The sequence below is a fragment of the Puma concolor genome, chromosome B3 (assembly GCF_028749965.1).
Source record: "Puma concolor isolate L17-30 chromosome B3, mPumCon1.1.hap2, whole genome shotgun sequence".
In the NCBI taxonomy this organism is placed as follows: domain Eukaryota; kingdom Metazoa; phylum Chordata; class Mammalia; order Carnivora; family Felidae; genus Puma; species Puma concolor.
The window spans coordinates 46,802,158-46,819,752 of record NC_141672.1 but is presented as its reverse complement, the minus strand read 5'-3'; the positions used below and the strand labels follow the sequence as shown (position 1 = coordinate 46,819,752).

At 41.8% G+C, this 17,595-nt stretch overlaps 1 protein-coding gene and 1 pseudogene across 1 annotated transcript in view; both read left to right on the top strand.

The window, feature by feature from the left end:
- LOC147579951 (uncharacterized) overlaps window positions 1–17,595 on the top strand; it is a 366,722-nt gene that overhangs the window by 262,756 nt on the left and 86,371 nt on the right. The gene's annotated exons all lie outside the window — the stretch shown is intronic.
- LOC147579952 (V-type proton ATPase subunit e 1 pseudogene) lies at window positions 12,939–13,227 on the top strand (annotated as a pseudogene).

Below are 17,595 nucleotides of genomic sequence, written 5' to 3'. Positions count from 1 at the left end.
AGGTCATATCATAATATGAATATGTCTTACTGAGCCCCATACCCCAATTCTGTATTTGGAGAAACAAGGTTTGAAATGTAAGGAGCCAAAAGTCAGTCCATGGAAAAATGTTCAGTCATCAGATGTGTAAAACTGGGTGCTTTGGTTGGGGAGAAGACATGGAAAGGTTCTTAAGATGAATTATTGCCCAGGATGCCAGGTCTACCCTGGGAGTGCTGGAAAACTAGGGACAATGTAGACCTACCAAGTGAAAAAAAAGGAAGGAGGCATTAAATGGATAGGGTGGAGAGAGAATGGAAAAGATGGCTTTGCTCACCTGGAAGAATTTTATGCTTTTACTGAACTAAGTGGTATGTAGGGTTCTCTTTAGTCTTAAAATAGGATTCTCGACACAAAATTATGTCTAGCAGTTGGAGTCACATATATAAAAGGTAGTTCCCCAGACTGTCAGGTCTTACCTTGGTAATTATTTGTATCTGTAGCTTTGAGTTATTTATACATATATTCTTCTGAAACCAGAAGAAAAGTCTCTGGCCTCAATTCCAGAGTCATGTTGGCTGAACACCATAGCTTACTTTTCTAAGAGAGTCTTTACCAACCAAAGATCTACCTCTGCCTTCCCCAGGAGCACCTACCTTCATATTCAGAATACATTAACACATGGTCCTCTCCACTCAGTCCTCAGTCTGGAAGCCCTCTCCATCCGAAGATAAACAGGGGGTGCTGTTTATCCTCAGACAAACAATGCCAAGTGTTGTTTTTGGGAAACTTTGGAAAGTTCAGTCCTTCTGTGCTCTGATGGGTTTCCAGAAAATTATCAGCCAACAGCCTCAGGCCCCCCATACTTACAATGGAAAAACGTTATTCATGCACCTATAACATATTTGCTTCAGACATCCAAGGAAAGCAGATATACTAGAAACTTTTGTAGTTATGAGTGGGAAGTACAGTCTAAAATATTCAAGACATAAAAAGCATGAATCACCACAGTGTCTGTAGCTTATTGTCCTAGGTGGATAATGATGCTTGATAGAGTTTCTTCCCATTCTGATGGACAGTGCTAGAACAGGCAGTTCTTTACACAAACATCGGTGTAATTTAGGATGGGACGCTTTGGGCAGAAAGCCTGATTTAACTAGCTTAAACAATAAGGAATTAATAATCTCAAATGACAAGAAGTCAGAGGTAGGGTCATTCTAGGGCTGGTTAATTCAGCAGCTCAATAATCTTTTCCACTCCACCATCCCCAATGCAGGTTTTCCCTTCCAGGTTACCCGCCCCCCTTCATGGTGCCAAGATGCTACTGCAGCTTCAGATAACACAAGTTGAAGGCATTGTCTGGAAGGCCAAATGGGTCAGTCTCCTCTCACTTATGGCTTTTTCTAATGTCAGGTTTGTGGATATATAAGCTATATACTTACATACATAAGTAAAATTCAACAGTTTTAAGTATGCAACCTAAGTTTGACCATTGTGTACAGTCATATAACAACCAACGTGTAGAACATTTCCATCATGCCAGAAAGTTCCATCATGTCTGTTTGCAGTCAATCTCCTCCCTCAATCCAGCACCTCACAACCACTAATCTTATTTCTGTCCTTATAATTCGCCTTTGCAATAATACAAAAATACAGATTCAAAGGGGTACATGCACCCCAATGTTTATAGCAGCACTATCAACAATAGCCAAACTATGGAAAGAGTCCAAACGTCCACTGACTGATGAATGGATAAAGAAGATGTGGTGTGTATGTATGTATGTATGTATGTATGTATGTATATGTGTATATATATGTGTGTGTGTGTGTGTGTTTACATATATAATGAAATATTATTCAGCCATCAAAAAGAATGAAACCTTGCCATTTGCAACAATGTGGATGGAGTTAGAGTGTATCATGCTAAGCAAAATAAGTCAGTTAGGAAAAGAAAAATATGTAATTTCACTTACATGTAGAATTTAAGAAACAAAACAGATGAACATATGGGAGAAGAGGGGAAAAAAGGGAAAAGAGAGTGAAACAAACCATAACAGGCTCTTAAAGAGAGAGAACAAACTGAGGATTGATGGAGGGAGGCAAGTGAAGGATGGGCTAATTAGGATGGGTGTTAGGAGGACACTTGTTATGATGAACACTGGGTGTTGTATGTAAGTGATGAATCACTGAATTCTATTCCTGAAACCAATATTGCATTGGATGCTAACTAATTAGAATTTAAATAAAAGTCTGAAAAGGAAAAAGATAATAATAATAATTTGCCTTTGCAAGGATGTCATATAAATGGAATCACACATTAGGGCAGCCATTTGTGTCTGGCTTTTTTCACTAAGCACAATGCATATGGGCCCCATCCATATTGTTGCATATATCAGTGATTTGTTCTGTTTTACTGCTGAATGGTATTCCATTGTATAGATATACCACAATTTGTTTATCCATTCACCAGTTGATGGACATTTGGGCTGTTTCCAGTTTTAACTATTATGAGTAAAGCTGGTGTAAACATTCACAGACAGGTCTTTACATCTCTCAAATAAATCCTTAGGAGTGGGATTGCTGAGTTGAAATGTTAACACACGCTGCTTTTTAAGAACAATAAAACTTTTCCCAGAAGTTTCCCATAAGTATGTCTTATTGGTTAGACATGACACTGAGTCACATGCCCCTGCCTAAACCAATCTCTGGCAGAAAGAACAGAAAGAAACTCATCAAAATCCACTTCCACGGCTATAGGGAAAGGAAAATCTCCCCTAACCACATAATTTCCCAGGGAAACAAAATCCAGGCTCTTCCAGTGGGAGAAAAGAAAACAATAAGTTTAGACAGACAACCAAGGGTGACCCACACAGGAACCACCCTACCTCTGGACTTCTTTTTCTTTTTTAAAGTTTATTTATTTTTGAAGAAGAGAGGGACACAGCATGAGTGGGGGAGGAGCAGAGACAGAGCGAGACACAGAATCCAAAGCAGGCTCCAGGCTCTGAGCTGCCAGCACAGAGCCTGATGCAGGACTGGAACTCACAAACCATGAGATCATGACCTGAGCTAAAGTTGGACACTCAACCGACTGAGCCACCCAGGCGCCCCTGGACTTCTTATATTAGATAATTAGTTCCTTATTTTGTAAGCCACTTGAATCAGATTTTCTGCTGAAAGTATCCTAAATGGCTCTCGTGTGACTGTCTGTAGCAGTTATACAATCAGAGGGGACTTTCATGACTTGTACCTCATAACCCTAGGGTCCTGGACCACAGCCGATTGGACTACATGCTGGTGAGTGGACCATACGGCTCATTGGGGCGTTCCACTCTAGATTTGGCTGAACTGATCACAAGGTCTCTGGGAGAGTGTAAGCTCGGGACAGAGGGAAAGAGGCAGTAAGTAGAAGAATGGCAGCAGGATCAGGAGACCAGCACAGAGAAAGCTAGCAGAAGGCCTGAGGGAAGGAGGGTAGAGGGAAGCCATGTCAGAGTGAGGAAGTGGTCCAGAGTAGCAAGAGCAGGAGAAGCAGAGATCAGCAGGCTCGGATGTAGGACCCAGTCATCACATTGGGGAGCACTGGCCAGCACTTCCGGGAGAGGGTAAGAGGCCCACTGCCATAGCTGCACCTGGAAGAGCCTTCCGGTTTTGAAGACACTCGGAGATGACTGCCAGTCTCTTTGATTTCCCCGGGTGTCCATATACAGAAGCTGCCACCTGAGATTAACTGAGGTAACAGAACTGGTTCTGTCCTTTGTCCCCAGAGCTTGCTCACTTCATAATCTTCTAATCACAATGTGCCTGAATGTGTTCCTGAAGACCAAAGTTTACAGTGAAAACTTGGCCACAAATACGGTAACAACTATGTCTCTCCTGAGCACCATCAGCTCCTGAGAGAGGCAGAGATCAGCACATGTGACAGTACAAACCAGCAGTCCCTGAGGGCTAACTCTGAGCTGGGCACCATATTAAGCTCATCACACAGGCTAACTCACCGAATCCTAAAAACTCTACGACCTAGGTGGTATACTTTTCTCCATTTTACAAATGAGAAAACTGAGGCCTAAACGCTAGTAATTTGCCCAGCTTTCACAGCCAGAGAATGGCAGAGTCATTTCCTGATGTGAACAGTTCCCACTGTCAGCCTATGGCCCTCTGATGGGGACACAGCATGGAGAAGTACCAGGAAAGGCAGAAGAGAATCTCAGTCCCACTGGAAATGCTGAGGAGGACAACAAGCTTACGAGGAACCCCAAAAGCAGGCTCATCAGGAACCCAAACTATACTACATGCACACACATTTCAAACCCTCTAGCCCAAGAAAAATGCCTCCCACTTCAGAACTCAGGCCCAGGGAGTGAATTGGACCTCGGGCCAAGAAGAAGCAAGTGATTTAGACTCAAGGACTTGTTCTCCAAGGATTCATGACTCAAAGTGTGGACCGTGGCCCAGCAGCAAGGGCATCAGCTAGACACTCGCTCAATGCACATCTCAGACCCCACTGGAGACATGGTGAATTTGCATGTGTATTTGACAAGACCAAAAGGTGATACATATGTACTTAAGATTCGGAAATGCTCTGTTCTAAAGACACCTGGTGTCTTAGGAACAAGGGATAGAGGTTGGGAAGAGAAAGGAAGCCAGACCCTCTCTTATTCTGCCCTAGTCCAAACCTAAAACTGGCCAGTATATTTTTCAGACCTTGTATTTAATGATGTCAGGATGTATCCACCTCTGCACTGTGGGGTTGGTATTTTGAATGCCATTTAACAACAAAAACAGGAATTGGTTTTTTTCCTTATGAATTGCTTTCCTGAATCTCTTATATGTGCCTCATCTATTCTCTCTGGCTATGTGTGTTTTTGTGTGTGGAAAAAGCAGAGCTTAAATGTCAGAGGGAAGGGATCAGATTCCCTATCCTCTTGCCAACCAAGAGCACATTTACTAGTCTCTTCCCTCCATTAAACGTTAAATGATGTTTATGAAGCACCCACATGGGCCTGGAGCTTTTCTCGGTGCTTGGGGTTGCCAGGTGGCCAACATAATGGCATTACCCTTTATTTGAACTTTCTACTCTGGTGTTCTTGGAGGCTCTGTAGGAACATGAACAGGCTCATATTTAAAGTAAGAACCAAGATGGGAGACATATACAACACATGAGAAGTAGTCTCTGATTCTCAATCAGATAAATCAGGGAACAATGACAGGTCAGTTTCATCTTATCTCAGTTCCCCCATCAGCCCTGTCCAAGAGCTGTCCTCAACTTCTCTGGCCATCATCCACCCTGGCTGAACCCTGCCAGCTCCTTACTGTTCAGAGGAAAACTGGACAATCCAGGAAGTGCTGAAAAGGGTGTCAAAACAGACCAACTACTCCTATTAAAATTGCAAAGATGGGGGCACCTGAGTGGCTCAGTCAGTTAAGCATTTGACTCTTGATTTCAGCTCAGGTCATGATCTCACTGTTCATGAGATTGAGCCCTGCGTTGGGCTCTGTGCTGACAGCATGGAGCCTGCTTCAGATTCTCTCTCTCTCCCTTTCTCTCTGCCCCTCCCCTGCTCATGCTCTCTCTCAAAATAAATAAACAAACATTTAAAAAAAAAATCTCAAAGATGGAGTGACCAGACTCACCAACTCCATATTGGCATTCATGATTTTACAATGAGAAAATACACTTCAAAGCAGAGTTGGCCTGGAAGATATAGATCATACAGTCACTACAACTGCAAACTTGATAAGTTCAAAAATGGGCATTTTATCCTAACACATGAGGAAAGGAGATAGGCTTCCTTAAAGATGAACTGCATCCTTTCTTTTGTGTCTGAACCTGAGATCTTTCAACATCTTGTTCTGGTTATCAATTGCTCTGTAAACTCAGCGTGGGTAATTATCTTCCTATGTCACCAGGAACTGAGATATATAATATATAAAGGTGGACTATTACATCCTCCTACTCTACAAATGCCATTAGTAAACTAAGCATCCACTCCAGAAAAAGCACACAGAGAATCTTTCTCAGAAACTCATCTGCACAGAAGGCAGGAAGGAGGAGGAGGGGGAAAGCTGAAAGCTTGCGGACCACCAGCCTCTTACCCTCCTCTCTCTTGGAATCTGTGGCTTGAGTTCAGGGAAATGCTTTCAGGCCAGTAATGAAGAATCCAACGCCACCTCAACGAGATTTGCAGGTGTGAGTGGGAGGCTGCAGGGCAAACCCAGATGAATGGGAACATGAGGAGAGGAGGATTTCTGGTACACAAGCAGAAGCAAAAGCTGTGCTTGAATAAGCAGAAATAGGACTGATGCCTCTCCCTGAGGGAGAGTGGATGGGTCACCCCAAGAGGCAATGTAGAGCTCTGAGCTGCACAACCCTAGTGCCGCTGTCAGGGAAGAATGCAACAGAATGGGAGACTGCCTCATCAGACAAAAAGAGAATTGTCTGGTGACTTGCAAAGTCTGCCAAGCCCATAGGCACTAACTCCACAGCTGCCCAGGAAAGGAAGCAGTCTTGATACATCAACCGCCGTGAAAGCAAATGAATGGGTAAGCCAAAGGTACAAATGCTTGCCACATAGTAAGCACTCAGTAGTTAGTTCCTGAATGAATGAAGGGATGAATGAGCCCATTTAAGTTTCAGAGCCAATCATTTGGTGCAAGAACTGTATCCATTCATTCATTCATTCAGCACATACATTTTCAGCGTCCATTTTATGTCTTGAACTAGGCATCAGTGAATCAAACAGAAAAGGTCTGCCCTCCAGAGCTTCTAGTGGGGAGACACAGACAAATAAATATAAAAGCAAACAGATAGTAAGATAATTGATAGCCAAAGGCAAGGGGTACAGAGAAACTGAAATGCAGTACTAGACTACAGCAGAGGTCAGCAAACTTTTTAAAGGGCCAGAGGGAAAGTATTTGAGGTTTTGTGAGCTGAAGATTGTCCATTGCAACAACTCGACTCTGCCACTGTAGCATGAAGGCAGCTACGGACGACATGTAAATGAACGAGCCTGGCTGAGTTCAAATAAAGCTTTATCTATTTACAGACACTTAAATTCAAATTTCATACAATTTTTTTATCACAAAATAGTCATCTTCTCTTGCTTTTTTCAACCACTTAAAAAAAAATGTAAAAGCCATACTTAGCTCTCAGGCCATATGAAACCAGGTTGGTGGCCACTTCAGGCCCCCAGGGCATAGTTTGCAAACCCCTGGAAGAAAGTGACAGGGGAGAGAGAAGTGAGGCTCTGTGTGGAAAGGGATGTTCGAGCTAAGTCTAAAATGAGAATAAAGAACCAGCCAGGCAAAGAGAGGAGGGAAGAACATTCCAGGCACAGGGAGGAGTGGTGCAAAGGCCTTAGAGAAGGAATGAACTTGATGTGCTCAAGAAACACAAAGTTCATCCTAGTGGCTAATGTACAGTGAGTGAGAGAGAAAGTTGCAGGAAATGAGTGCTTCTTGAGGCACATGGTCTTTTGACAATAATAGATAGATAGATAGATAGATACATAGATAGATAGATAGATATCTCCACAGTGCTATACACCATAGACAATTGTTGATGGTTGTGAGGGGAAATGGGTCTAGAAGCTTCTGTGTTCTCACTAGGTCCCAGTCTCGAGATGTAAGGATGAATACAACCCTGGTCTCTGTTCTTAGCATGCAGGTGTGAAGTTTCCTGTGTGAGAGGCATACATTGTGCACTTTGACTGATGTGCATGTGTTTGGACAAAATGGATTCTGACTTTCCTGGCCCTGGTTTCTCTTCTACATATTCCTTTATTGCTCAAGATTAGTCCTTCTTAGATTTTAAACTACAGCATCCTTCTGGAAAAACTGTGGGAGAAGCAGCCCACAAAATTAGATTGTTTTGTTTTAACGCATAATAGCCACTTCAGGGTTTACAACTTGAGGAGTGTTATAGATGGTTTGATTCCTGGATTCTAACCAACATCATCAGCCTGGTGCCTTTCACATGACTGTTTTGATATAATCTCATTAGATCCACATTATCAGAAGTCTTCTGGAATTCTGTATTCAAAGGGAAAATGGACAACTCCATCCATCAACCACACACCAAGACAGCTATGGCTACCACCAAAATCAAAGTGAAGCAGGTTCTTGGAAGGCCCCTGCTACACCTTCTTCATCCCCTATACCTAGGGATAGAACAAGAGGGGATGATGGAGGGAATCAGCCAGGCTCAGGTGAAAAGAATTTGTCTTTGCAGTATATTGTTCTGATTCTTTGGCTTCTGGTCCCTACAGCTTCTGGATCTGAGTCAATTCCCGATCTTGTGGAAACTACCCAAGTCCATACTTTACCCCTTCATATGTGGATTTTTACTTCATCAAATAACATTTCTTGCACAGAATTAAGGCACAGAATAGCATCTCAACCCTTCAAGATCCCCAATTGGGGGGCAAAGCAACTCAGCAGTTTTCAAGTCCTGGCAGCATCAAAAGAGCATCTGCAATCAATTACCACCTTTCCCCCCGCCCCTGTTTCTCACCATCCTTTGCTTAAAAATGGCTAACTTATTTTTTTCTCTCATATCCTTGTAAAAACACATGCACACACCAACACACACATGTGCTTCCAGGCTGAAATCACAAGTGCCAAAGCTCTGCCTGGAGAGAACGTTTATGACTGGCTTATACATCCCCGAAAATAGGGGTTTATAATGGAAATACTGACAGATCATTAACTATAATAGCATAAACCAAGGCGCAGAATTTTCACGTTGTCTCCATTTTGTTTGTGTCAGCAGGATTTCCAGACCAGAATCTGGTTGTAGTTCATGAACTATGCCCTCATACATGAGGCCAATTTGAAGACAAGAGGACAGCCCACAGAAAATGGCTCGGGACACTCAGAGTCCAAGATACTCTGGGATGTTTGGATTTAGTAAAGATCACAGGAGTCTCGGCACGGAGAAGACACCATCTAGTCTAGAAGCTTAAATCCCTATCAGCTATTCATCTCAAATGACAGATTTCTCCTTGCCCCAAGTGCAACTTTTACTAATGTAAAGTAGCAACTTAGAGCAACAAGCTAGCAGTTGATAGATCAGAAGTATTCCCTACCAGGGCTCAGTCTTGGTTCTGGTGCTCTCCTCCAAGGACAGCAATCCACGAAGTCATCTCCCAGGCTTGGAACATTGCCTGACATACAGTAAATTCTCGATGCATAGTTGGTGCTACACGCAAAGAGGGGCGGGTCAGCAAGCTAATGAGGGAATTAACAGATCTCTATTGGCCTCAGGTTTCTCATTTGTGGTGCAACAAGATCAGTTGTTCTCCACTCTAGTTGCATATTGAAATAACCTTGAACCTCTTTATAAAAATACTAACACCCAGAGCCTACTACCCAACAGACGAAAAACCCCTCAGGTGCTTCTAATGTAGACTAGATGATTCTAAAATTCCTTTCTGTGTTTAGAATTCCATAGATTGGAGCTAATCTGAGTCCGAAAATTCAAGGCCTAGAATTTGTTTATCCCCAGCTCAGACAGATTAGAAGAAGGAGAGTGAAACAACATCGAGGAATCATATTTAGGAATTAATGACCATGTATTGGCTTCCTTGGTGCCAAGCCTTATGCATTGCATATCATTATCTCTAATCCCTCGAACAGGTGACATTATCCCATCATCCCTGTTTTTCAGATGAGAAACCTGGGGCTTAGAGAAATGAGTTATTCAAGGGATAAGGAGTTATCCAGAGAAAGGCAGACCTCCTGAGTTGTCACAGGGTGTGGTCGCTCAACTCCTTTTCAGAATTCATTGCTGTTCAGCATCAGACAAAGATGTGGCGCTCAGGCAGAGTGGAGGAAGAGAGAAGTGAGAACTTCAGAATGCACTACATGAAACTGAGGTTTAGGGAGGAGGAATTTCCTCCCAATCCTGCTCCTCTCCAACTTGAAAAAGGACAATCCTGCCTCTCCCCCCAGGCCTGGGCCAGCTGTCAGAGATGAGCCCTGATAAAGGCCCCGGGCCTCCTCCTTGAATTCCTTTGTTCCAGAACCTATCCCATTAGAAAAAGGTCACACATCTTTGGCCCCTTTTAATTTCAGGGGTGGAGAGGTAAAAGCCCAGTCGGGGAAACATGTGCAATTATGAGCAATTACTTAAACGGCTTTCAGACAAGCCTTGGCCCTCCACCAGCAGGCAGAAGGGCCGGCGTCTGGGTTTTGTAGGCCAGGAGAGAGGGTAAGAAGGTGGGGGTGTGGGGGAGGGGGGAGGGGAGACAGCAAAGGCTTTTGTCACTAGACTACAAAAAAAAAAAAAAAAAAAGAAAGAAAGAAAGAAAAACCCATCGGTATTTCCTGCCACTGGACTAGCTGACACTAACCAGCCCCAAGCAGGGGAACTATTCACTTAAAAGTCATCATTTCCTTTACTTATCTGGCTCTAAAGAAACAAATCTATTAGCAGCAAGAAATCACTCCAACGGCTTTAACTAAGTGCTTCTCCCACTGAAAATGCCAAAGTCCTGCCTTCAGCTCCCACTAGCCAACCCCCGGCCTCTGCTCCTCCCCAGCAGCAGCTCGGAGCTGGGGAGCTGGCCCGTGTCAGGGTGTCTCTGGCCACTACAGATAACAAGGGCCATTACATTCCAAGTCCTTCCCCAACCTCCTCCCCTCCCTTCCGCCAAAATCCCAAACCCAATTTCTCCCTGGCAGATCAAAGGCTGCCTGAGCTACAGGAGAGCTCACTCGATCAATAAACTCTTGACACAGGAATAAACAGAATGATCCAATATTTTCCTTCAGGATTTATTTGGTCCATGGAAGAGCAGTGCATTGCTATGCCTTTCCTTTTGAGAGCCATGACGATTTGGTGTGGAGTTCAAAATAGTTTGCTCTCTGAATTAAAAGACAAAAATGTCCAAACAGCTCCAAGAACACTTTTCTAGCATTTGTTGGTCTTAAACACACAAACTGTAAGAGGAAGCTTAGCGGTACAGTTGGACGGCTTGGACCTTCCAAAAGCAACTTTCCCATTCCAACTAAGTTTACAAGAGTTACTAAAGAGCTACATACGCGGCTAGATCTAATTTTAACAATTCATTTTGCAATTTAGGACATATAATAAAAATTTATACACTTCTCTCACGGTTCATCCTACAGAATTCACAAGTACTTCACAGAAAACGATCTGAAATTGTGCATCCAAAAGTACAACAAACAAACAAAAAAATTAAATCCAGGACACCGTGCATTTGGGACATACAATTGTTTGTAAACCCATGACAATATTCATTTAAAAAATCAGTTCCACGGATTCCTGTATCACTTTATGACTGTTGCTTTGATCCCTAAATCCTTAATCTATGAAATTGGAGGAGAGCATATAGAGACCTAAATTGCTAAAATAGTCCACGGGACTCATTCTGGGATATAGCCCCTTAGATTGCCCCATTAATTAAGATGTTATGTTTACTCGCACATGCCTTCATGTATATCACGTATATGTTATAATTTTAGAAATACATTCCTGCATATTCCTCCTTTATATCATATGTAAATGTATATTTAAATCACTCTGAGCTTTTCATTAGTATGGGAAATGTGCAACAAAGATCACTGAAGCATATTAAACCACTTTGATTCAGGATCCAAAGCAAAGTGGATCAGTGACATAGGCCAGAAAATGAGGAAAAGGTGGGAAAAAATGGTGTCTCCTGACACAATGACAGTTACAGCTTAAGCCCAGAAAATAGGCCATAGGGTGTGTCGTCTTTACATTTATAGCCTCCAGGAAGAATACAGACCCCTTGCCAAGCTCTTTTGTATATTTCCTCCTAAAGCATGACTTAATATTGATAGCCACCATTTATCAAGAGCTCGCATTTACCAGGCATGGAGCTAAGCGCTTGACAAGCTTTATATTATTTCCTTTAGTTCTCACAAGAGTCCTATGAAATAGGTACCATTTAACAGATGAGGTAAGTGGTCCTAAAGAGGCTCATTACCTTCCCCAGGGTCACATGGAAGTAACTGGAAATGTTGGGATTTGAATGGAGGCATCTAAGTTCAAAGCCAGCACAGGCACTGCCAACCTAAGACCAAAACGTCTATGACTTCCCTACCAGCCCACCACTTGTAATTTCAACCGAGAGGCAGTAGCCTCTCTTTTCTATAACATTTTTTCCAGTCTTCTCCATCCAAACTTTCATATGACTTTAGCAATTTGTTTTATTCATGTGTACGCTTGCATTGCCTATCTCCAATTATATTATTATTGAAACAGTTTCCCCTCATTCTTGCATTTCTGTTAATTAAGTCAGGAGAAACTCAGTATTTCATGGAGGAGAACATGGATCATAAAGTGCATTTGCAAGGACCTAGAAATAGGTCCACAAATTCCTCATGCCTTCCTCCTGAGTCTTGTGACTCTCAGGAAACATATCTTTTATATTAATTTCCTTAGTGTTCAAGAGCAACATTTGAAAGAAGACTGGCATGATTTATTGACATCTGTCCCCCAGCAGGAGTATATCCATTTTTCTCCCTTCCTTCCTCCTTTTAAAATAATGATTTGTATTAATCCTTTAGAGGGGTAGTCAGGAAAGTTTGTTGTTTTAAGGTAATGTGCCATTGTCTTCTGACCCTGTGCTCAATGAATACTTTGCCAGTCCTCTCATGTAGTTCACCACAAAAGTTCAGGGTCAAACAGCCTTTGGATGCACACATGCCACACCTCTCGGCAAACTCACCTGGAATGGCCAGAACATAGATCTTGGCACCCTTGGCCTGAGATTGAATGACCAACACCTCTGAGCCACATTGGGGGGGAAAGTCTCTGAGCCAAACCATACAAAACCAAAGTGGTGGAGGGAAAAAAAAAAAACTCAAGCTAGCCAAAAGGCAATGTTTTTCTTCCCCTGTCATGGAAATCAGCCACAAAGGACCAGCGTGAGGGAGCAGAGCAGGGGCTGGAAGCTCCTGTAGTAACCATGGTGTATAATGGCCTCACAGGCCATTGATGAATGTGTTCTGGGGACTTGTCAGCTTCTTGGTGCTTTGGTTCATCCCTAAGAAGCGATTATCACCATGTTGGTGACCTTTTCAGTTTGCTGGTATCTTTTTTGGCTGATTGCAGTTCGGACCCAATTCCACCCTCTCTTTGAACCACAGCTACAAAATGAAACCATTCAGCATCTCAAGTATCATTCACCTGTGGGAAAAGACCTGCTCTCCTGTGCTCAGTTGCTGAGGTCATGGAAAGAATTCCTCTACATGTAAAATCATCTCCAAACCCAGACTACCTTCTTTGACTGACTGACCTAGTTTGGCCATCAACTGCTGTAAGCATTCCAATTACATTTGAATATCTTATCCTGCAATGCAGACTGCAGCATTTTTTCCTACCACTTTTTTATACTTGGATAAATGATGTACCTCTTTACCCTAAACTGTGCCAACTCCCAGTGGGTGGACAGAGTGTCTTAGCAAACACAGGGAGAGCTGACTTGTCCAGTGAGAGAGCCTCCACGAAGAGTAACATTTCCTAGAATGTGACTTTCCATGGGATTTCTCAAATATCAGAGGCTTTTGCTGACAGAGAGAAGCCTCAGCTCAAAATGTCTCTGTGGAGACCACAGTGAGGCAATTACCCACTCTCCCAAATGGCTGTGGTCACATTAGATCTTCCCTGTCTACTGACATGCTATCACCTGTGCTCCTCATGGCCAAAGGCACATATGCCTAAACTGGCTAAATGAATTCTTGGCCTTGTAACAGAACAAAGATAACCAACCACCAGTGCCTGACCCCACCACCTTGGCCTCATGAGCACCACGCTTTCCCCAACAGGGTTAAGTTGCTGTGTGCTATGCGGTCATGTCACCTAGCATGAAACCATCAAGCATGTGAGCCCTGGACAGGCAAGAAAAGTCTGGAGAAATTAAGGCTTAAATAGTGCCTACACATCTATTTCTAGGAATTAGAATGCTTTCATACAACATGTTCCTATTTTCAAAAATATCAAAATTGCTACAGAATGAAAATAGTTGATTCTAAGCCTTTAATAGACTATACATATAATAGGAAGATATTTTGTATATATGAGATAATTACAGTATTATATATATTAAATTATTACTTATGTATATTATTAATTATATATACATTAAGTATATATAATTTTACAACCTTGAGGGGGAACTAAAATAATAGATAGGTAGATTTATATATATTTATAAATATATATTTATAGATTTATATATATAATAAATTTTTATATATTGGTCTACCTATTATTTTACAGGTTTTTATTTTATACACACACACATAATATATATATATATTTATATATAAAACATATATAAAATTTTACAACCTTCTCAAGGAGAAACTGAAATAAGGTGTTTCAGAAGCTTTCCAGTGGCTCCATTGCATTCAGGTGCACCAGGAAGGCTGGTGAAATGAGGATATTTTGTTTATTTATTTTCCAAAGTAAAATTACCACCAAAATTGTAGTGTCCTTTTTCCAGTGAGTCCCCTTATTACTTAACCTCTTGGTCTTTCACTTTGTTGTGTGCCGAGGGCACAAGGAGTCCACCTACAGTAGAAGCTTCTTCTTGGGTGACTTACGTGGAATCTGATAGTGGAGCAATTTCCTGCAGGGAACCCCCTTCCCCTTTCTAATCCTTTGTACCTTGTCTCTGTCTTCTCACCAAGACTCACCTGCACCACTCTCCCTTTCCTTCACCACATTCTTCACAGGATGGCCTTCTTTTTCTAACACACCAAGCTCCTTCCTGCCCACAGGTGCTTATATTTGCTTGTTCAAGTTACCTGGAAGACTCCTCCCTGTGTCCTTCTCACCTTTCATTTCTTACCTCAATACCCACCGGCTCCAAGGCACTTCTGTGACCTCCCCAGCTGAATCAGTCCTCCACCTCCATCTGGTTACTGTCCATTATACCTCCCTAAGACTTTTCTTTGGAGTACTTATGCTCGTCAAAAAATCTTCTGCGTGTATTTATTTATTCATGGTTAACTCTCTCCTCCCTCTAGAATATAAGTTGCAGGAAGGGGAAACTTCCTCAATTTTTTGCACTCTCAAACACCCAGCACCTAGGCAATGCATGGCAGATAGCAGAAGCTAAAGAAATGGATGAATGGATGAATGAATGAATGAATGAATGAATGAATTGTCCAGTGTTCCTCAATGGAAAGGCAGAGCTTCTCCAGAGAAACTAACAAATATCTGGCTTGTTATGTAGGGAGTTTGAGACATTAACAACTTCAAACACCCTGACACTCTGCTTAGTGTCCAGGTATTAGGAGAACCTGCCTGACTTTAAGGGTTTCCTCTAGTTTCCAAACACAAAATAGCCTACATATTAAAATGCTTAGCTGTATTTAGCATCTAGATAATGATAATAGTTACCATTTAGTGAGTACCTTCCCTGCCAGGAATGTGTGTAACACATTCTCTTATTAGTCTGCAGAACAACAGGATGAGGCAGGGATATTATCCCTACTTCACAGATGAGGAGATTGAGTCTCAAGCAATTTGCAAACACATGGAACAAATAAGTATTAGAGCTGGTATGTGAACCTTGTCTGTCTCATCCATCTTGAAGGCTCATGCTTTTAACCACTTCTTTGTTTTGAGGAGCCAAAACATCAATACAGTGAAGATAATCAGCTTGTGCTGCACACATATATGATACCCTTGCAAGGTTTGAAGGCATTTGTGTAACCTTGTTTATAGCAATGGTTTTCCAATAGTTTCTCATAGCCATTCTAGACAAGAGCTTATTTGCAAGACAGAAGTGCAACTACTTCAGATGTTTTGTGAGTTTTTCTGGGTTTTCAAATACTCCTTCCATTAACTCCAAGAAAGCAGAATTATTTAAGTTTTAGCACCTGTAGAAACTGCTGCTCTTTGTTCCAAGTGACAAACATCTTCTATTCATGGAGTATTTAAACTGAGTTCCTCCTTATCTAGTAGTAAGCTTCTACCAAAAGTAATGTGTAAAGCTAAAAAAAAAAAAAAATCTTCCTAAGAGTAAAACTTTCTACAGAAGTTCATAATGCCTAATTTTTCTAAAATAACAGCCATATCATCTTCAACACTGCTCAAACAAAGCTATAAAAGCCATTAGGATAGGCACAGTCAGTTAAGCATATGAATCTTCATCTTGGCTCAAGTCATGATCTCACAGTTCATGAGTTCGAGTCCCGCATCAGGCTCTGGAATGATGGTGCAGAGCCTGCTTGGGATTCTGTCTCTCCCTCTCTCTGCCCCTTCCCCACTTGTGCTCGCTCTCTCTCTCTCTCTCTCTCTCAAAATAAACAAATATTAGGCTAATATTTCAGAGAAAAACAGAGAAGGAAACGACTTACTCTTCAAACTTTCAGATGGTTATTTCTCTTTTGTTCTGATACCTGAGTTTTCTTTCTCAATCTGTCCATCATACGGCTCATTCTGAGTCTCATTCTTTTCCCCTCTTCCTTCCTAGGCCTCATCACAAGAGTGTCTACCTAGTAAGCTCTCGTGCCTTCCACCGACCTTTTGATTTCCCTCCACCCCCGCAAACTTCTACATGAAGTTTACCAGCTCCTCCCTTGATTTTTTTCTTCTGTGAGATGAGCTTCCAAGTTCTTACTCCCTTCTGCTTGACTCTGTATGAAAATGCAAGTGTTTGAGATTTACAACTCTGCTTAGCAGGCTCTGTTTCCATCTCTTCTAGGGCTTGACTACTGAGCTAAAAATCCCCCAGCTGAAATAGCAAAGACATACCTTTGAAGACATATCCAAATCTCCCAGTTCAACCCAAAAAGCAATAGCTTTCAAACTTGTTACATTATGGTGGGAAAGGACCTCCACAGCCTGACCCATCTTTCTAGAAGGGCACTTTCAGCAGCCTCCAAAATGTATTAACCGAATGACTGAATTTAATAAGAACCTTTCCACAATAGGGAGAGACTGGGACACATGGACCTTCTCTCTCAGACCAGTTCAGAACAGCAAATGTTCATGCCATAGGATGTCTTCCCATCCTGGTTACAGGTCAGAAAACCAAAAGGCAGAGAAAATACAATGTTGGAGAGAAGAAGAAAGTTGTATGGCCTGGGGGTTAAGAGTAAAGGCCTTGAAATCCCAGTTTTGGCACAAAACGATTTGTGTGATCTTGGGTAAATTAATTAACTTCTCTGAGCCTTGAGTTACCTCATTTGTAAAAGGGAGCTATTCATAGTATGTAATCTGTCATTTTTCCATAACAAGATAGTCACAATTTAACAAGATAGTACAAAAAAAAAAAAAACTTAATACTCTTATACCATGCTTGATAACTGGTTCCTATCATTATTGTTTTTATTTGCTATAACATCACAACCCAGGCAGCTTCTCACGATAGCAAAGGACTTTATGCCAACAGGTATATGGTCAGGTTTCCCTCCTAGATAACCCTAATTTATACCAGATGAATTAAGTGGAAAAGAAGAAAAATAATAAACAAAGGGCCTTTTAAATGTGTTTCCAATATAAATGGTCTAGAAGCAGAAAAGAGAAAATAAAAGGAAAAGGGCAGACAAAACAGATAAAGCTTTTGCATCTCCTAGATTTCAACATAAACTACCATGGATTTGGAAAAG